A 21,329-nucleotide genomic window follows, 5' to 3' on the forward strand; every position below is an offset into this window, starting at 1 on the left:
AAGCTCATAATCTTAGAAGAGATAGAGCTATTGAAGCTCTACAACATCAGATGGAAAGAATGGTTAACTTGTTGGAAGATGGTGTTCCAAGAAGAAATAGAATTAGATCTGAAAATGGAGATACAACTATTGTGTCTTCTAGTACTGAATCTGAGGATGGTAGCCAATCTACTGATGGATCTCATGCTTCTTCACAAAGAAGAAGAAGGCATAGGAAAAAGGCTGATGATTTGAAAGATATCAAGATAGACCCACCTGATTTTGAAGGATCCTCTAATCCTGAAGATTACTTTGAATGGGTTCAGGCCATGGATAGAATTATGGAGGTTAAAGGCTACGATGATAAAAAGGCCTTTAAAGTTGCTGTAATCAGATTAAAGAAGTATGCTTCAATGTGGTATGATAATCTAAAAAAAGAAAGGCAATATGAAGGGAAGAAAACAATCAAAACCTGGTCCAAGTTAAAAGAGTGTATGCAAAAGAGGTTTGTTCCTCAAGCTTACAAGAAAGAGCTGTATATCCAGATGAATACACTCAAGCAAGGCAGCATGAATGTTGTTGATTACATCAGAGAGTTTGAGCAGCTCAAGATTCGTACAAATGTTAAAGAAGCTGAAGAACACACTATAGCAAGATTCGTTGGGGGCTTAAATGCTTCTATTGCTGATCAAGTTGAAATGCAGCCTCTATGGACTTTTGAGAGTGCTTGCAAGCTGGCTATTCAAGTAGAGAAACAAGCAAAAAAGAAAATTAATTTTAAGTCTTATTCCAAGCCAGCTGTGCTGCCTATGAAGGGTCGATATCTATGCTGCCTAGGCATAACGAGGCAGCATCCAAAGTATCTAAAGGCAAAGAGCAGGTTGTAGCTGGTCCTAAAGATGATAGAAGGAAATGCTTCAAGTGCCATGGATTTGGGCATTTTCAAGCTCAATGTCCTAACCAGCATACTCTTACACTAAAGGAGATTGAAGATTTGGAAGGGGGTTTTGAAACTGAACCAGCATATGATGAGTCTGATAGTGAAGAGTTTGTTGCTGCTGATATTGGAGAGTTTTTAGTGGTTCAAAGAGTAATGCACTCAGCTGAGACTATTGAAGATAAGAGCCAGCGAGAAAACATCTTTCATTCAAGATGCACAGTCAAGGGTAAAGTGTGCAGCCTGATTGTTGATGGAGGCAGCTGTGCAAACGCAGCATCTGCTCACATGGTGGAAAAGCTTGAGCTGGTTACAAAGAAGCATCCTCATCCATACAAACTTCAATGGCTTAACCAAGGCAGTGAGGTAAAGGTTACTCGCCAAGTTACTGTTCCATTTTCTATTGGTACTGTTTATCAGGATGAGATTACTTGTGATGTTATTCCTATGGATGCTTGTCATTTGCTGCTTGGTAGACCTTGGTTATTTGATAAGTATGTCTATCATAATGGACACCAAAATACTTATTCAATGTATGTGAATGGAAAGAAGATCACCCTCACTTCTTTAAAGCCTAGTGAAATACCTAGGGCTGATCCTACTGTTAAGAATGATAAAGCTTTATTTATGACTCAAGCTGAAGTTGATACTGAGTTAAAGGGTGGTACTGGTGCTTATTTATTGCTGATGGTTGAAAGTGATGAGTTGAACCATCATGATGAAATACCAGCTAGGGTAAAGCCATTGTTATCCGAATTTACTGATGTGTTTCCTACTGAGTTACCTACTGGGTTACCACCAATCAGGGGTATTGAACATCAAATTGATCTTGTACCTGGATCTGTTCTTCCTAATAAAGCAGCTTATCGATGTTCCCCTCATGAAGCAAAAGAATTAGAAAAGCAAGTTAATGAGTTGGTTGCCAAGGGATATGTTAGAACCATCATGAGTCCTTGTTCAGTACCAGCTTTGCTGGTTCCAAAGAAAGATGGTTCTATGAGAATGTGTGTAGACAGCCGAGCTATTAACAACATCACCATCAAGTATAGGTATCCCATACCTAGATTAGATGATATGCTAGATGAGCTGCATGGTTCTTGTGTGTTTTCCAAAGTTGATCTTAGAAGTGGGTATCATCAAATTCGAATGAAAGAAGGAGATGAATGGAAGACAGCTTTCAAGATCAAAGGTGGATTATTCGAGTGGTTGGTTATGCCTTTTGGGTTGTCTAATGCACCCAGCACATTCATGAGGCTTATGAATGAAGTGCTCAGGCCACTTATTGGTCAGTTTGTGGTTGTTTACTTTGATGACATCCTAGTGTACTCAAAAACTAAAGAAGAACACTTGGATCATCTGAGGAAAGTATTTGAGCTATTAAGGCAGAATCAGTTATATGCAAAGCTGGAGAAGTGTGATTTCTTTGTCAGCAAAGTAGTGTTTCTTGGATATGTAGTTTCTGAAGAAGGCATTTCAATGGATCCATCTAAGGTGGAAGCGATCAGATCATGGCCTAGTCCTTCTACCATCACTGAAGTCAGAAGTTTTCATGGTTTAGCTTCATTCTATAGAAGATTTATCAAAGACTTCTCCACAATTGTTGCTCCAATTACTGATTGTATGAAGAAAGGGGTATTTGAATGGTCTAGTTCTGCCCAATCAGCATTTGAATCATTGAAAGAGAAGCTAAGTTCAGCACCTATACTTGCTTTGCCTAATTTTGATATGTTGTTTGAACTTGAATGTGATGCAAGTGGTGTTGGCATTGGAGCTGTGCTAGTGAAAGGAAAAAGACCAGTAGCTTATTTCAGTGAAAAGCTAAATGGGTCAAAGCTGAATTATAGCACTTATGATAAAGAGTTTTATGCCATCATTCGAGCTGTTGATCATTGGTCACATTATTTGAAGCCAAGGCAGTTTGTTCTCTTTTCTAATCATGAAGCATTAAAATACATTAATGGGCAGCACAAATTAAATCCAAGGCATGCAAAATGGGTTGAATTCTTGCAGATGTACTCCTTTTTGTCTAAACACAAGGCTGGTACTTCTAATGTTGTTGCTGATGCCCTTTCAAGAAGATATTCTTTGTTGTCAATTCTAGAAGCTAGAGTTCTTGGATTTTCATTTGTTAAGGAGTTATATGAAGCTGATCCAGACTTTGCTCCTATTTTGAACTGTTCTCCTGCTGAGTCCAAAAGAGATTATATTGAGCAAGATGGTTTTCTATTCAAGGGCAGCAGATTATGCATCTCAAAAGATTCAATCAGGGAGTTGCTGATTAGAGAAGCACATGGAGGTGGTTTAGCTGGTCATTTTGGGATTAACAAGACATTGGATATCCTAAGTGAACACTTCTACTGGCCATGTATGGATAAAGATGTCAAAGCTGTGATTAATCGTTGTGCTACCTGCTGTCAAGCTAAGTCAACTTTTCACAAGGGTTTATATACTCCTCTTCCTATTCCCAACCAGCCATGGGAAGATTTGAGCATGGATTTCATTGTTGCTTTACCAAGAACTCAGCGAGGCAAAGATTCTATTATGGTTGTTGTTGACAGGTTTTCAAAGATGGCTCATTTCATAGCCTGCAACAAAACCAATGATGCTACTGTTGTTGCTATTTTATTCTTCAAAGAAATTGTTCGTCTTCATGGAGTTCCCAAAACTATTGTGTCTGATCGAGATACAAAGTTCTTAAGCTATTTTTGGAAGACATTATGGAAGCTGCTTGGAACAAAGCTTTTATTCAGCACTTCTCACCATCCCCAAACTGATGGTCAAACTGAAGTTACCAATAGAACTGTGGGAATGTTGCTAAGGGCACTTGTGAAGAAAAGTTTGAAGGAGTGGGATTTGAAGCTTGCTCAAGCTGAATTTGCTTTTAACAGAGCACCTAATTACTCCACAGGAAAGTCACCATTTGAAATCTGCTATGGTGCAAATCCACTCACACCCATTGATCTGATTCCTTTTGCAATTGAGCCTAAGGTAAGTGTTGATGCAGTAGCAAAGGCCAAAGAAATGAAGAAGCTGTATGAGCAAGTGAGGGCCAAAATTGAGAAGACCAACCAGCAATACAAGGCTAAAGCTAACCAGCACAGAAAGCAGCCCACTTTTGTTCCTGGTGATCTTGTTTGGATTCATCTAAGGAAGGAAAGGTTCACAACAAAAAGGAAGAACAAGCTGATGCCAAGAGCTGAGGGTCCATTTAAAGTGTTGGAAAAAGTTGGTGATAATGCTTACAAGATCGAGCTGCCTGGTGATACTGCTGTGTCTAGCACTTTTAATGTTGGTGATTTGATGCCCTACTTGGAAGATGACAACCTCGAGAACTAGAGGTCAAGTTCCTTTTTAGAGGGGGAGGATGATGCGGGTGAGCTGGGCAATGTAACTAGCAACACAGCCAGCTCGAGCTCAAAAGATGTTACACCCGAATCAGGCCAAGCAATGGTCGTGTTGCCATCTATTTCGTATCATCTAAGTGTTTTTGGAGCTGGTTCAAGAAGCTCAGGGGTGACCCTACTTCAGTCCTTAAACTGAAGTAGTTATGTTTTCATGAATAAAGTTGTTGATAGTTGAAGGCAAGCCAGCAACGAAGAAGAACCAGCTAGCCGGACCAGCAAATGAGTTTAGTTCAGCCAGTAAAGCTTTAATTCACTCAGCCGGGTAACCAGCAAATCGAACCAGCAAAGTTATGCTTAGGCGAACCAGCTAGTTCAACCAGCTAAAGAATTTTAGTTCAATCAGCACACGAAACTCTAGTACAACCAGCACGCGATGCTATTTTCTGTCTGAATGGCCAACTTGCTGATACAATTCAAAGTTTACTCATGCTTTTCAATAAACCGGTCAGGTCATGTGCTTAACACGTGTGTGGCTGTTCTAGAAGAATGTTAGCTGACCAAGGAAGACTCCCATTTATCATTGGATGCTTTTATCATGGGAAGGAGCACTAACAAATGGCAGGCTTTTTGCAGATTGTGTCCTTTATTCTTATTGGCTAATTTGTAATTGTTTGTCCTTTTTGTCTCCATTTCCTTTTTATGTTTTTGTCTTATTTAGAAAATAGCTGTTAAGCTTCTACTATAAATAGAGAGCTCTTGTAATTGTAAAAAGTTGGTTGATGATTGAATGAAAAGTTTGATAGAGCTTATCTATTTACAAAATCTCTGTGTCTTTACGAATCTTTGATTCCGGTGGCTAAGAGTGGTTTCTTTATCAGTGTTTGTGGTGTTACTTTATCAAACATTGTGGTGAAATCCAAATCTTCATATCTGATATTATAGTTGTGGTGGAATCTTTATCAGCTGTAGTTGAAGATTTGGAGTGTTTCTAGATCTCTAATTGTGGTGGTATCTTTATCAATTAAGGGTTTAGATTCTCTATCCTTGTGTTGTTATTTCAGAGTTTTATACTCTGTTTTGGGGCTGTTACTGTTACCAATTGGGTGTTTAGTTTCAGGTCTGGTGGGTGAAGAAAGCTTGTTCTAAACTGCGTTTTTAAAGTCATAATCACGCATCAATTTCTTTGGCCTTTGCTACTGCATCAACACTTACCTTAGGCTCAATTGCAAAAGGAATCAGATCAATGGGTGTGAGTGGATTTGCACCATAGCAGATTTCAAATGGTGATTTTCCTGTGGAGTAATTAGGTGCTCTGTTAAAAGCAAATTCAGCTTGAGCAAGCTTCAAATCTGTGAAGACCCGTCCTAATCCATCCGGACGAAGTCCATATCGATTATAAACGATTCACAACAGTTGATTACATCGCGAGGTACTTGACCTCTATATGATACATTTTACAAACATTGCATTCGTTTTTGAAAAGACAAACTTTCATTACATCGAAAGTTGACAGGCATGCATACCATTTCATAATATATCCAACTATAATTGACTTGATAATAATCTTGATGAACTCGACGACTCGAATGCAACGTCTTTTGAAATATGCCATGAATGACTCCAAGTAATATCTATAAAATGAGCAAATACACAGCGGAAGATTTCTTTCGTACCTGAGAATAAACATGCTTTAAAGTGTCAACCAAAAGGTTGGTGAGTTCATTAGTTTAACTTAAACAATCGTTTCCATCATTTTAATAGACCACAAGATTTCAGATTTCCATTTCTCATAAACATACGTCCCATGCATAGAGACAAAAATATCATTCATATGGATTGAACACCTGGTAACCGACATTAACAATATGCATATATAAGAATATCCCCATCATTCCGGGATCCTCCTTCGGACATGATATAAATTTCGAAGTACTAAAACATCCGGTACTTTGGATGGGGCTTGTTGGGCCCGATAGATCTATCTTTAGGATTCGCGTCAATTAGGGTGTCTGTTCCCTAATTCTTAGATTACCAGACTTAATAAAAAGGGGCATATTCGACTTCGATAATCCAACCATAGAATGTAGTTTCACGTACTTGTGTCAATTTCGTAAAACAGTTATAAAAGTTGCGCATGTATTCTCAGCCCAAAAATATAAAGGGTAAAAAGGCAAATGAAACTCACGATACTGTATTTTGTAGTAAAAATACATATGACGTCATTGAACAATGCAGGGTTGGCCTCGGATTCACGAACCTATATCAATTGTGTATATATTAATACGTATAATGTAAGTTACAAAATTTCATTTATTAATATGTATTATTTATATATTATAGTTTTGTAGAATTTATTCTAACCTTTATTTTAAAACGTATACTTATATTATATTTTAAGTTATATTTTATATATATATATCGATTTTATGTATATATATCTATAATGATTTACGTTTATATAAATAGTGACATTAATATATTTATATACATATATTTGTGGTTAGTATTGTATTTATGAAATTTTATTAGTTTGTTATGTGAATTATTAATACAATCCTAGTATATACCATAAGTGTATATATATAGTGTACAAAAGATTTATTTGTTAAAATAATAATTTAGATAATAATAATTTACTAATAATAATAATAATTTTATTAATAATGATAATACTAATAGCAAAAAAAATGAAAATGATAACTGTTAATGATACTAATAATAATAACTCTAAAATAATATTAATACTAATACCATACTTATGTTAATAATAAGGGTTCTAATATTTATAAAATGATAAATGATAATCATAATAATACTAGTAAATATTAATGATGATACTGATAAATATGATATTATTAATTGTAAATGTACTGATGATACTATTATTTATAAACCGGTACAAATTCTAATATTGATGATAATAATATATTTTTATTTCCTTCATAATAATAATAATCATAATCATAATCATAATCCTAATGATGATAAAATACTAAAATGATAAGTTTATTACTAATAATAATATTATTAATACCTATCATAATAATAATAGTAATGTCTATAATACTTTCAAATATGATAACAAGTATGATACTAATAATAACAATAACAATAACAATCAAAACAATCACAATAATAATAATAATACTAATAATAATTAATATATAATAACAATAATAAAATTAGAAAAGAAAACTACCTCACATGAAAAGAGTTTCAAAAAAAAAAGAAACTACCGTCCTCTGGACTCGATCTCGTGACCACATGCTCACACGCAAACACTCTCGACCATCCCACCAATTCTGATTCTCTGTACTAATATCGAATTTAAATTTTATATATAAACTGTTTTTCTTCTATTCCTCTTCTTCTCCACAAGTCTCATGGATTCAACAAAACATCAATAACCCAAACAAAAAAAAAAAAAAAAAAAATCGGGGTTCCCTTTAAAGCTTCAAAACATTATAGAAAAAATAATAATTTGGGTTCTAAAAAAAAAAAAAAAAATACTAAAGGCCTACTGCAGCGTCGGTTCTTGGAACAAAACAAAAAATATTGATTTCGTAATAGATAACATTATAGATAATGTTTATAACACGAAATAGTTTTCTAAACATGTATAAAAACTACTGGAATCGTCAATTTGATCAGAAACATATACACGAACGCGAATTTGTCTCAAGAACAATTGTTGACTTTTTTTAAACTAAACTTTGACTTCAAAATTCAAGATCGATATAAAGATTTGAGAGTTGAGATTTTGCAGATAGATTCAAAGAAAGATTTCTAACCTTTCTGCATTTTTAGATTTTGAAACTTTATTCGAAATTGAATTAAGAGAAAAAAAAATTGGAGCGTGCAGAGAAGAAGAAAAAAAATTAATATCGCTGTGCTCTTTAATCCCATTGGATTTCCTTTTTATTTGATTTGCAATTATACATAATCATGTTGTAATAATAGAGATCGGTTGATAAAAAATGGAGAAAATGTCAACACAGGTTCACGAGTTAGGAGCAGGAAAGAAACAAAAAAAATAATAATAATAGAGATAAAGGATACAGAGGTCAAGCGTATAATATAGATCCCTACTGTTTTTTTTTTAATTAATAATAATTAATAATAATATATAATAACAATACTATTAATATCTAATAATATTAATAAAATTAATAATAATGATAAATATAATATTAATGATAATAATAATTGTAAAAATGATAATAATAATAATAATAATAATAATAATACCATACTAATTATGATAATATTAATATTTTATCGATAATAATAATATTAGTAATAATAATCTAATTTATACATCCAATTTCATCTTTATATGATATAAAGTGATATTATGAATACAAATATTGATATTTGACGATACAAATAACATTACTACAACAACTATATTTGTATTTAAATTTAATTTATTAATATCATCTATTATTATGTAATATTTAATAATTATGTAATATGTATTGTAACATATACTGAATATTATATATTTATGCATTTTAATATAAATATATTATAATATTTATTTACATACTAATTATATTATACTTATGTATGTAATTATGAAAAATATAAATGTTTTATATATGTAAGTATTATATATATTTATTAAAATAGTACATTATTTCATCATAGATATATTATAAATTTCTACATATACATAATATAATAATTATGTATAAAATCATATATATATAGTTATATTTATGTATATATGTATACTACCATATATATAAAATCATGTTTTAAATGTTGAGTAGATGATTAATTATGTATATTAAACAATTAACTACAAAGTATAACATTGTACATTTAATATTTTGATAACGTTGGTAAAATATGTTTGAATCATTTATATACAATATACTATATATATTCAAAATGAAAATCTTTAGTTATTAAATGTTATCTTTTATAATAACAAAATTACTTAATAGTTCATTAATACTAATATAATTAGTTTTATATATAATTATTTATATTTACATTCTTAGTTACAATTAAAGGTTCGTGAATCGTCGGAAATAGTTAAAGGTCAAATGTTATCATGAAATAGTTCAAACATAATGAGACTCGGTTTAATAGACTTTGCTTATCGAGTCGAATCATATAAGATTATGTTTAAATTTGGTCGAAAATTCCCGGGTCATCACAAAATCCCACTCCTTCAAACTTTTCTTCACAAGTGCCCTTAGCAACATTCCCACAGTTCTATTGGTAACTTCAGTTTGACCATCAGTTTGGGGATGGTGAGAAGTGCTGAATAAAAGCTTTGTTCCAAGCAGCTTCCATAATGTCTTCCAAAAATAGCTTAAGAACTTTGTATCTCGATCAGACACAATGGTTTTGGGAACTCCATGAAGACGAACAATTTCTTTGAAGAATAAAGTAGCAACAACAGTAGCATCATTGGTTTTGTTGCAGGCTATGAAATGAGCCATCTTTGAAAACCGGTCAACAACAACCATAATAGAATCTTTGCCTCGCTGAGTCCTTGGTAAAGCAACAATGAAATCCATGCTCAAATCTTCCCATGGCTGGTTGGGAACAGGAAGAGGAGTATATAAACCCTTGTAAAAAGTTGACTTAGCTTGACAACAGGTAGCACAATGATTAATCACAGCTTTGACATCTTTATCCATACATGGCCAGTAGAAGTGTTCACATAGGATATCCAATGTCTTGTTAATCCCAAAATGACCAGCTAAATGAAATGTCCCGTTCTTATTGATTAAAAACGTTCCATATTAATTGATTTCGTTGCGAGGTTTTGACCTCTATATGAGACATTTTTCAAAGACTGCATTCATTTTTAAAACAAACCATAACCTTTATTTCATAAATAAAGGTTTAAAAAGCTTTACGTAGATTATCAAATAATGATAATCTAAAATATCCTGTTTACACACGACCATTACATAATGGTTTACAATACAAATATGTTACATCGAAATCAGTTTCTTGAATGCAGTTTTTACACAATATCATACAAACATGGACTCCAAATCTTGTCCTTATTTTAGTATGCAACAGCGGAAGCTCTTAATATTCACCTGAGAATAAACATGCTTTAAACGTCAACAAAAATGTTGGTGAGTTATAGGTTTAACCTATATATATCAAATCGTAACAATAGACCACAAGATTTCATATTTCAATACACATCCCATACATAGAGATAAAAATCATTCATATGGTGAACACCTGGTAACCGACATTAACAAGATGCATATATAAGAATATCCCCATCATTCCGGGACACCCTTCGGATATGATATAAATTTCGAAGTACTAAAGCATCCGGTACTTTGGATGGGGTTTGTTAGGCCCAATAGATCTATCTTTAGGATTCGCGTCAATTAGGGTGTCTGTTCCCTAATTCTTAGATTACCAGACTTAATAAAAAGGGGCATATTCGATTTCGATAATTCAACCATAGAATGTAGTTTCACGTACTTGTGTCTATTTTGTAAATCATTTATAAAACCTGCATGTATTCTCATCCCAAAAATATTAGATTTTAAAAGTGGGACTATAACTCACTTTCACAGATTTTTACTTCGTCGGGAAGTAAGACTTGGCCACTGGTTGATTCACAAACCTATAACAATATATACATATATATCAAAGTATGTTCAAAATATATTTACAACACTTTTAATATATTTTGATGTTTTAAGTTTATTAAGTCAGCTGTCCTCGTTAGTAACCTACAACTAGTTGTCCACAGTTAGATGTACAGAAATAAATCGATAAATATTATCTTGAATCAATCCACGACCCAGTGTATACGTATCTCAGTATTGATCACAACTCAAACTATATATATTTTGGAATCAACCTCAACCCTGTATAGCTAACTCCAACATTCACATATAGAGTGTCTATGGTTGTTCCGAAATATATATAGATGTGTCGACATGATAGGTCGAAACATTTTATACGTGTCTATGGTATCTCAAGATTACATAATATACAATACAATTTGATTAAGTTATGGTTGGAATAGATTTGTTACCAATTTTCACGTAGCTAAAATGAGAAAAATTATCCAATCTTGTTTTACCCATAACTTCTTCATTTTAAATCCGTTTTAAGTGAATCAAATTGCTATGGTTTCATATTGAACTCTATTTTATGAATCTAAACAGAAAAAGTATAGGTTTATAGTCGGAAAAATAAGTTACAAGTCGTTTTTGTAAAGGTAGTCATTTCAGTCGAAAGAACGACGTCTAGATGACCATTTTAGAAAACATACTTCCACTTTGAGTTTAACCATAATTTTTGGATATAGTTTCATGTTCATAATAAAAATCATTTTCTCAGAATAACAACTTTTAAATCAAAGTTTATCATAGTTTTTAATTAACTAACCCAAAACAGCCCGCGGTGTTACTACGACGGCGTAAATCCGGTTTTACGGTGTTTTTCGTGTTTCCAGGTTTTAAATCATTAAGTTAGCATATCATATAGATATAGAACATGTGTTTAGTTGATTTTAAAAGTCAAGTTAGAAGGATTAACTTTTGTTTGCGAACAAGTTTAGAATTAACTAAACTATGTTCTAGTGATTACAAGTTTAAACCTGCGAATAAGATAGCTTTATATGTATGAATCGAATGATGTTATGAACATCATTACTACCTTAAGTTCCTTGGATAAACCTACTGGAAAAGAGAAAAATGGATCTAGCTTCAATGGATCCTTGGATGGCTCGAAGTTCTTGAAGCAAAATCATGACACGAAAACAAGTTCAAGTAAGATCATCACTTGAAATAAGATTGTTATAGTTATAGAAATTGAACCAAAGTTTGAATATGATTATTACCTTGTATTAGAATGATAACCTACTGTAAGAAACAAAGATTTCTTGAGGTTGGATGATCACCTTACAAGATTGGAAGTGAGCTAGCAAACTTGAAAGTATTCTTGATTTTATGAAACTAGAACTTTTGGAATTTATGAAGAACACTTAGAACTTGAAGATAGAACTTGAGAGAGATCAATTAGATGAATAAAATTGAATAATGAAAGTGTTTGTAGGTGTTTTTGGTCGTTGGTGTATGGATTAGATATAAAGGATATGTAATTTTGTTTTCATGTAAATAAGTCATGAATGATTACTCATATTTTTGTAATTTTATGAGATATTTCATGCTAGTTGCCAAATGATGGTTCCCACATGTGTTAGGTGACTCACATGGGCTGCTAAGAGCTGATCATTGGAGTGTATATACCAATAGTACATACATCTAAAAGCTGTGTATTGTACGAGTACGAATACGGGTGCATACGAGTAGAATTGTTGATGAAACTGAACGAGGATGTAATTGTAAGCATTTTTGTTAAGTAGAAGTATTTTGATAAGTGTCTTGAAGTCTTTCAAAAGTGTATAAATACATATTAAAACACTACATGTATATACATTTTAACTGAGTCGTTAAGTCATCGTTAGTCGTTACATGTAAGTGTTGTTTTTAAACCTTTAGGTTAACGATCTTGTTAAATGTTGTTAACCCAATGTTTATAATATCAAATGAGATTTTAAATTATTATATTATCATGATATTATCATGTATGAATATCTCTTAATATAATATATATACATTAAATGTTGTTACAACGATAATCGTTACATATATGTCTCGTTTCAAAATCATTAAGTTAGTAGTCTTGTTTTTACATATGTAGTTCATTGTTAATATACTTAATGATATGTTTACTTATCATAATATCATATTAACTATATATATATCCATATATATGTCATCATATAGTTTTTACAAGTTTTAACGTTCGTAAATCACCGGTCAACTTGGGTGGTCAATTGTTTATATGAAACCTATTTCAATTAATCAAGTCTTAACAAGTTTGATTGCTTAACATGTTGGAAACATTTAATCATGTAAATATCAATCTCAATTAATATATATAAACATGGAAAAGTTCAGGTCACTACAGTACCTACCCGTTAATTAAATTTCGTCCCGAAATTTTAAGCTGTTGAAGGTGTTGACGAATCTTCTGGAAATAGATGCGGGTATTTCTTCTTCATCTGATCTTCACGCTCCCAGGTGAACTCGGGTCCTCAACGAGCATTCCATCGAACCTTAACAATTGGTATCTTGTTTTGCTTAAGTCTTTTAACCTCACGATCCATTATTTCGACGGGTTCTTCGATGAATTGAAGTTTTTCGTTGATTTGGATTTCATCTAACAGAATAGTGAGATCTTCTTTAGCAAAACATTTCTTCAAATTCGAGACGTGGAAAGTGTTATGTACAGCCGCGAGTTGTTGAGGTAACTCAAGTCGGTAAGCTACTGGTCCGACACGATCAATAATCTTGAATGGTCCAATATACCTTGGATTTAATTTCCCTCGTTTACCAAATCGAACAATGCCTTTCCAAGGTGCAACTTTAAGCATGACCATCTCTCCAATTTCAAATTCTATATCTTTTCTTTTAATGTCAGCGTAGCTCTTTTGTCGACTTTGGGCGGTTTTCAACCGTTGTTGAATTTGGATGATCTTCTCGGTAGTTTCTTGTATAATCTCTGGACCCGTAATCTGTCTATCCCCCACTTCACTCCAACAAATCGGAGACCTACACTTTCTACCATAAAGTGCTTCAAACGGCGCCATCTCAATGCTTGAATGGTAGCTGTTGTTGTAGGAAAATTCTGCTAATGGTAGATGTCGATCCCAACTGTTTCCGAAATCAATAACACATGCTCGTAGCATATCTTCAAGCGTTTGTATCGTCCTTTCGCTCTGCCCATCAGTTTGTGGATGATAGGCAGTACTCATGTCTAGACGAGTTCCTAATGCTTGCTGTAATGTCTGCCAGAATCTTGAAATAAATCTGCCATCCCTATCAGAGATAATAGAGATTGGTATTCCATGTCTGGAGACGACTTCCTTCAAATACAGTCGTGCTAACTTCTCCATCTTGTCATCTTCTCTTATTGGTAGGAAGTGTGCGGATTTGGTGAGACGATCAACTATTACCCAAATAGTATCAAAACCACTTGCAGTCCTTGGCAATTTAGTGATGAAATCCATGGTAATGTTTTCCCATTTCCATTCCGGGATTTCGGGTTGTTGAAGTAGACCTGATGGTTTCTGATGCTCAGCTTTGACCTTAGAACACGTCAAACATTCTCCTACGTATTTAGCAACATCGGCTTTCACACCCGGCCACCAAAAATGTTTCTTGAGATCCTTGTACATCTTCCCCGTTCCAGGATGTATTGAGTATCTGGTTTTATGAGCTTCTCTAAGTACCATTTCTCTCATATCTCCAAATTTTGGTACCCAAATCCTTTCAGCCCTATACCGGGTTCCGTCTTCCCGAATATTAAGATGCTTCTCCGATCCTTTGGGTATTTCATCCTTTAAATTTCCCTCTTTTAAAACTCCTTGTTGCGCCTCCTTTATTTGAGTAGTAAGGTTATTATGAATCATTATATTCATAGATTTTACTCGAATGGGTTCTCTGTCCTTCCTGCTCAAGGCATCGGCTACCACATTTGCCTTCCCCGGGTGGTAACGAATCTCAAAGTCGTAATCATTCAATAATTCAATCCACCTACGCTGCCTCATATTCAGTTGTTTCTGATTAAATATGTGTTGAAGACTTTTGTGGTCAGTATATATAATACTTTTGACCCCATATAAGTAGTGCCTCCAAGTCTTTAATGCAAAAACAACCGCGCCTAATTCCAAATCATGCGTCGTATAATTTTGCTCGTGAATCTTCAATTGTCTAGATGCATAAGCAATCACCTTCGTTCGTTGCATTAATACACAACCGAGACCTTGCTTTGATGCGTCACAATAAATCAAAAAATCATCATTCCCTTCAGGCAATGACAATATAGGTGCCGTAGTTAGCTTTTTCTTCAATAACTGAAACGCTTTCTCTTGTTCATCCTTCCATTCAAATTTCTTCCCTTTATGCGTTAATGCAGTCAAGGGTTTTGCTATTCTGGAAAAGTCTTGGATGAACCTTCTGTAGTAACCAGCTAGTCCTAAAAACTGGCGTATGTGTTTCGGAGTTTTCGGGGTTTCCCACTTTTCAACAGTTTCTATCTTTGCCGGATCCACCTTAATACCTTCTTTGTTCACTATGTGACCGAGGAATTGAACTTCTTCCAACCAAAATGCACACTTTGAAAACTTAGCGTATAATTCTTCCTTCCTCAATACTTCTAACACCTTTCTCAAATGTTCACCGTGTTCTTGGTCATTCTTTGAGTAAATAAGTATGTCATCAATGAAAACAATGACAAACTTGTCAAGGTATGGTCCACACACTCGGTTCATAAGGTCCATGAACACAGCTGGTGCATTAGTTAAACCAAATGGCATGACCATAAACTCGTAATGACCGTAACGTGTTCTGAAAGCAGTCTTTGGAATATCATCTTCTTTCACCCGCATTTGATGATACCCGGAACGTAAGTCAATCTTTGAATAAACAGACGAGCCTTGTAGTTGATCAAATAAGTCATCGATTCTCGGTAGTCGGTAGCGGTTCTTGATGGTAAGTTTGTTCAACTCTCGGTAGTCGATACACAACCTGAATGTACCATCTTTCTTCTTGACAAACAAAAAAGGAGCTCCCCACGGTGATGTGCTTGGTCGAATGAAACCACGCTCTAAAAGTTCTTGTAATTGGCTTTGTATTTCTTTCATCTCGCTGGGTGCGAGTCTGTAAGGAGCACGAGCTATTGGTGCAGCTCCTGGTACAAGATCTATTTGAAATTCAACGGATCGATGTGGGGGTAATCCCGGTAATTCTTTCGGAAATACATCAGGAAATTCTTTTGCGACGGGAACATCATTGATGCTCTTTTCTTCAGTTTGTACTTTCTCGACGTGTGCTAGAACAGCATAGCAACCTTTTCTTATTAGTTTTTGTGCCTTCAAATTACTAATAAGATGTAGCTTCGTGTTGCCCTTTTCTCCGTACACCATTAAGGGTTTTCCTTTTTCTCGTATAATGCGAATTGCATTTTTGTAACAAACGATCTCCGCTTTCACTTCTTTCAACCAGTCCATACCGATTATCACATCAAAACTCCCTAACTCTACTGGTATCAAATCAATCTTAAATGTATCGCTAACCAGTTTAATTTCTCGATTCCGACATATATTATCTGCTGAAATTAATTTACCATTTGCTAATTCGAGTAAAAATTTACTATCCAAAGGCGTCAATGGACAACTTAATTTAGCACAAAAATCTCTACTCATATAGCTTCTATCCGCACCCGAATCAAATAAAACGTAAGCAGATTTATTGTCAATAAGAAACGTACCGGGTCTTCCTGTGCCTCTGCCGCATTAATATTGAAAACTCTTCCGCGGCCTTGTCCATTCGTGTTCTCCTAGTTCGTGCAATTTCTAATAATGTGGCCCAGTTTTCCACATTTATAACAAACTACATTGGCATAACTTGCTCCGACACTACTTGCTCCGCCATTACTCGTTCCGACACCATTTGTTCCTTTCGTTCTATTAACCCCTGGACCGTAGACCTCACACTTCGCCGCGCTATGACCATTTCTTTTACACTTGTTGCAAAATTTGGTGCAGAACCCTGAGTGATTCTTTTCACACCTTTGGCATAGCTGCTTCTGATTGTTGTTGTTGTTGCGGTTATTATTGTTGTTGGGATGATTGTTGTAGTTGCTGTTGTTATTGTTGTTGTTGTTGGGCCATTTGTTGTAGTTGCGATTGATGTTGCGATTGTTGGGATAATTGTTGCGATTATTGTTGTAATTGCTGTTGTTGTTGTATTGGTGATTCTTATCACCGTTTTCCTCCCACTTTCTTTTGACTTGCTTCACATTGGCCTCTTCAGCAGTCTGTTCTTTAATTCTTTCTTCAATTTGGTTCACGAGTTTGTGAGCCATTCTACATGCCTGTTGTATGGAGGCGTGCTCGTGTGAACTTATATCTTCTTGGATTCTTTCCGGTAATCCTTTCACAAACGCGTCGATCTTCTCTTCCTCATCTTCGAATGCTCCCGGACACAATAGGCACAATTCTGTGAATCGTCTTTCGTACGTGGTAATATCAAATCCTTGGGTTCGTAACCCTCTAAGTTCTGTCTTGAGCTTATTGACCTCGGTTCTGGGACGGTACTTCTCGTTCATCATGAAATGTCCCGTTCTTATTGATTAAAAACGTTCCATATTAATTGATTTCGTTGCGAGGTTTTGACCTCTATATGAGACGTTTTTCAAAGACTGCATTCATTTTAAAACAAACCATAACCTTTATTTCATCAATAAAGGTTTAAAAAGCTTTACGTAGATTATCAAATAATGATAATCTAAAATATCCTGTTTACACACGACCATTACATAATGGTTTACAATACAAATATGTTACAACAAAATAAGTTTCTTGAATGCAGTTTTTACACAATATCATACAAGCATGGACTCCAAATCTCGTCCTTATTTAAGTATGCGACAGCGGAAGCTCTTAGTATTCACCTGAGAATAAACATGCTTTAAACGTCAACAAAAATGTTGGTGAGTTATAGGTTTAACCTATATATATCAAATCGTAACAATAGACCACAAGATTTCATATTTCAATACACATCCCATACATAGAGATAAAAATCATTCATATGGTGAACACCTGGTAACCGACATTAACAAGATGCATATATAAGAATATCCCCATCATTCCGGGACACCCTTCGGATATGATATAAATTTCGAAGTACTAAAGCATCCGGTACTTTGGATGGGGTTTGTTAGGCCCAATAGATCTATCTTTAGGATTCGCGTCAATTAGGGTGTCTGTTCCCTAATTCTTAGATTACCAGACTTAATAAAAAGGGGCATATTCGATTTCGATAATTCAACCATAGAATGTAGTTTCACGTACTTGTGTCTATTTTGTAAATCATTTATAAAACCTGCATGTATTCTCATCCCAAAAATATTAGATTTTAAAAGTGGGACTATAACTCACTTTCACAGATTTTTACTTCGTCGGGAAGTAAGACTTGGCCACTGTTGATTCTGAAATGTCCCGTTCTTATTGATTAAAAACGTTCCATATTAATTGATTTCGTTGCGAGGTTTTGACCTCTATATGAGACGTTTTTCAAAGACTGCATTCATTTTAAAACAAACCATAACCTTTATTTCATCAATAAAGGTTTAAAAAGCTTTAAGTAGATTATCAAATAATGATAATCTAAAATATCCTGTTTACACACGACCATTACATAATGGTTTACAATACAAATATGTTACAACAAAATAAGTTTCTTGAATGCAGTTTTTACACAATATCATACAAGCATGGACTCCAAATCTCGTCCTTATTTAAGTATGCGACAGCGGAAGCTCTTAATAATCACCTGAGAATAAACATGCTTAAAACGTCAACAAAAATGTTGGTGAGTTATAGGTTTAACCTATATATATATCAAATCATAATAATAGACCACAAGATTTCATATTTCAATACACATCCCATACATAGAGATAAAAATCATTCATATGGTGAACACCTGGTAACCGACAATAACAAGATGCATATATAAGAATATCCCCATCATTCCGGGACACCCTTCGGATATGATATAAATTTCGAAGTACTAAAGCATCCGGTACTTTGGATGGGGTTTGTTAGGCCCAATAGATCTATCTTTAGGATTCGCGTCAATTAGGGTGTCTGTTCCCTAATTCTTAGATTACCAGACTTAATAAAAAGGGGCATATTCGATTTCGATAATTCAACCATAGAATGTAGTTTCACGTACTTGTGTCTATTTTGTAAATCATTTATAAAACCTGCATGTATTCTCATCCCAAAAATATTAGATTTTAAAAGTGGGACTATAACTCACTTTCACAGATTTTTACTTCGTCGGGAAGTAAGACTTGGCCACTGGTTGATTCACGAACCTATAACAATATATACATATATATCAAAGTATGTTCAAAATATATTTACAACACTTTTAATATATTTTGATGTTTTAAGTTTATTAAGTCAGCTGTCCTCGTTAGTAACCTACAACTAGTTGTCCACAGTTAGATGTACAGAAATAAATCGATAAATATTATCTTGAATCAATCCACGACCCAGTGTATACGTATCTCAGTATTGATCACAACTCAAACTATATATATTTTGGAATCAACCTCAACCCTGTATAGCTAACTCCAACATTCACATATAGAGTGTCTATGGTTGTTCCGAAATATATATAGATGTGTCGACATGATAGGTCGAAACATTGTATACGTGTCTATGGTATCTCAAGATTACATAATATACAATACAAGTTGATTAAGTTATGGTTGGAATAGATTTGTTACCAATTTTCACGTAGCTAAAATGAGAAAAATTATCCAATCTTGTTTTACCCATAACTTCTTCATTTTAAATCCGTTTTGAGTGAATCAAATTGCTATGGTTTCATATTGAACTCTATTTTATGAATCTAAACAGAAAAGGTATAGGTTTATAGTCGAAAAAATAAGTTACAAGTCGTTTTTGTAAAGGTAGTCATTTCAGTCGAAAGAACGACGTCTAGATGACCATTTAGAAAACATACTTCCACTTTGAGTTTAACCATAATTTTTGGATATAGTTTCATGTTCATAATAAAAATCATTTTCTCAGAATAACAACTTTTAAATCAAAGTTTATCATAGTTTTTAATTAACTAACCCAAAACAGCCCGCGGTGTTACTACGACGGCGTAAATCCGGTTTTACGGTGTTTTTCGTGTTTCCAGGTTTTAAATCATTAAGTTAGCATATCATATAGATATAGAACATGTGTTTAGTTGATTTTAAAAGTCAAGTTAGAAGGATTAACTTTTGTTTGCGAACAAGTTTAGAATTAACTAAACTATGTTCTAGTGATTACAAGTTTAAACCTTCGAATAAGATAGCTTTATATGTATGAATCGAATGATGTTATGAACATCATTACTACCTTAAGTTCCTTGGATGAACCTACTGGAAAAGAGAAAAATGGATCTAGCTTCAATGGATCCTTGGATGGCTCAAAGTTCTTGAAGCAAAATCATGACACGAAAACAAGTTCAAGTAAGATCATCACTTGAAATAAGATTGTTATAGTTATAGAAATTGAACTAAAGTTTGAATATGATTATTACCTTGTATTAGAATGATAACCTACTGTAAGAAACAAAGATTTCTTGAGGTTGGATGATCACCTTACAAGATTGGAAGTGAGCTAGCAATCTTGAAAGTATTCTTGATTTTATGAAACTAGAACTTTTGAAATTTATGAAGAACACTTAGAACTTGAAGATAGAACTTGAGAGAGTTCAATTAGATGAAGAAAATTGAAGAATGAAAGTGTTTGTAGGTGTTTTTGGTCGTTGGTGTATGGATTAGATATAAAGGATATGTAATTTTGTTTTCATGTAAATAAGTCATGAATGATTACTCATATTTTTGTAATCTTATGAGATATTTCATGCTAGTTGCCAAATGATGGTTCCCACATGTGTTAGGTGACTCACATGGGCTGCTAAGAGCTGATCATTGGAGTGTATATACCAATAGTACATACATCTAAAAGCTGTGTATTGTACGAGTACGAATACGGGTGCATACGAGTAGAATTGTTGATGAAACTGAACGAGAATGTAATTGTATGCATTTTTGTTAAGTAGAAGTATTTTGATAAGTGTATTGAAGTCTTTCAAAAGTGTATAAATACATATTAAAACACTACATGTATATACATTTTAACTGAGTCGTTAAGTCATCGTTAGTCGTTACATGTAAGTGTTGTTTTGAAACCTTTAGGTTAACGATCTTGTTAAATGTTGTTAACCCAATGTTTATAATAACAAAAGAGATTTTAAATTATTATATTATCATGATATTATGATGTACGAATATCTCTTAATATGATATATATACATTAAATGTCGTTACAACGATAAACGTTACATATATGTCTCGTTTCAAAATCATTAAGTTAGTAGTCTTGTTTTTACATATGTAGTTCATTGTTAATATAATTAATG

This window comes from Rutidosis leptorrhynchoides, chromosome 6, assembly GCF_046630445.1.
Source record: "Rutidosis leptorrhynchoides isolate AG116_Rl617_1_P2 chromosome 6, CSIRO_AGI_Rlap_v1, whole genome shotgun sequence".
Taxonomy (NCBI): Eukaryota; Viridiplantae; Streptophyta; class Magnoliopsida; order Asterales; family Asteraceae; genus Rutidosis; species Rutidosis leptorrhynchoides.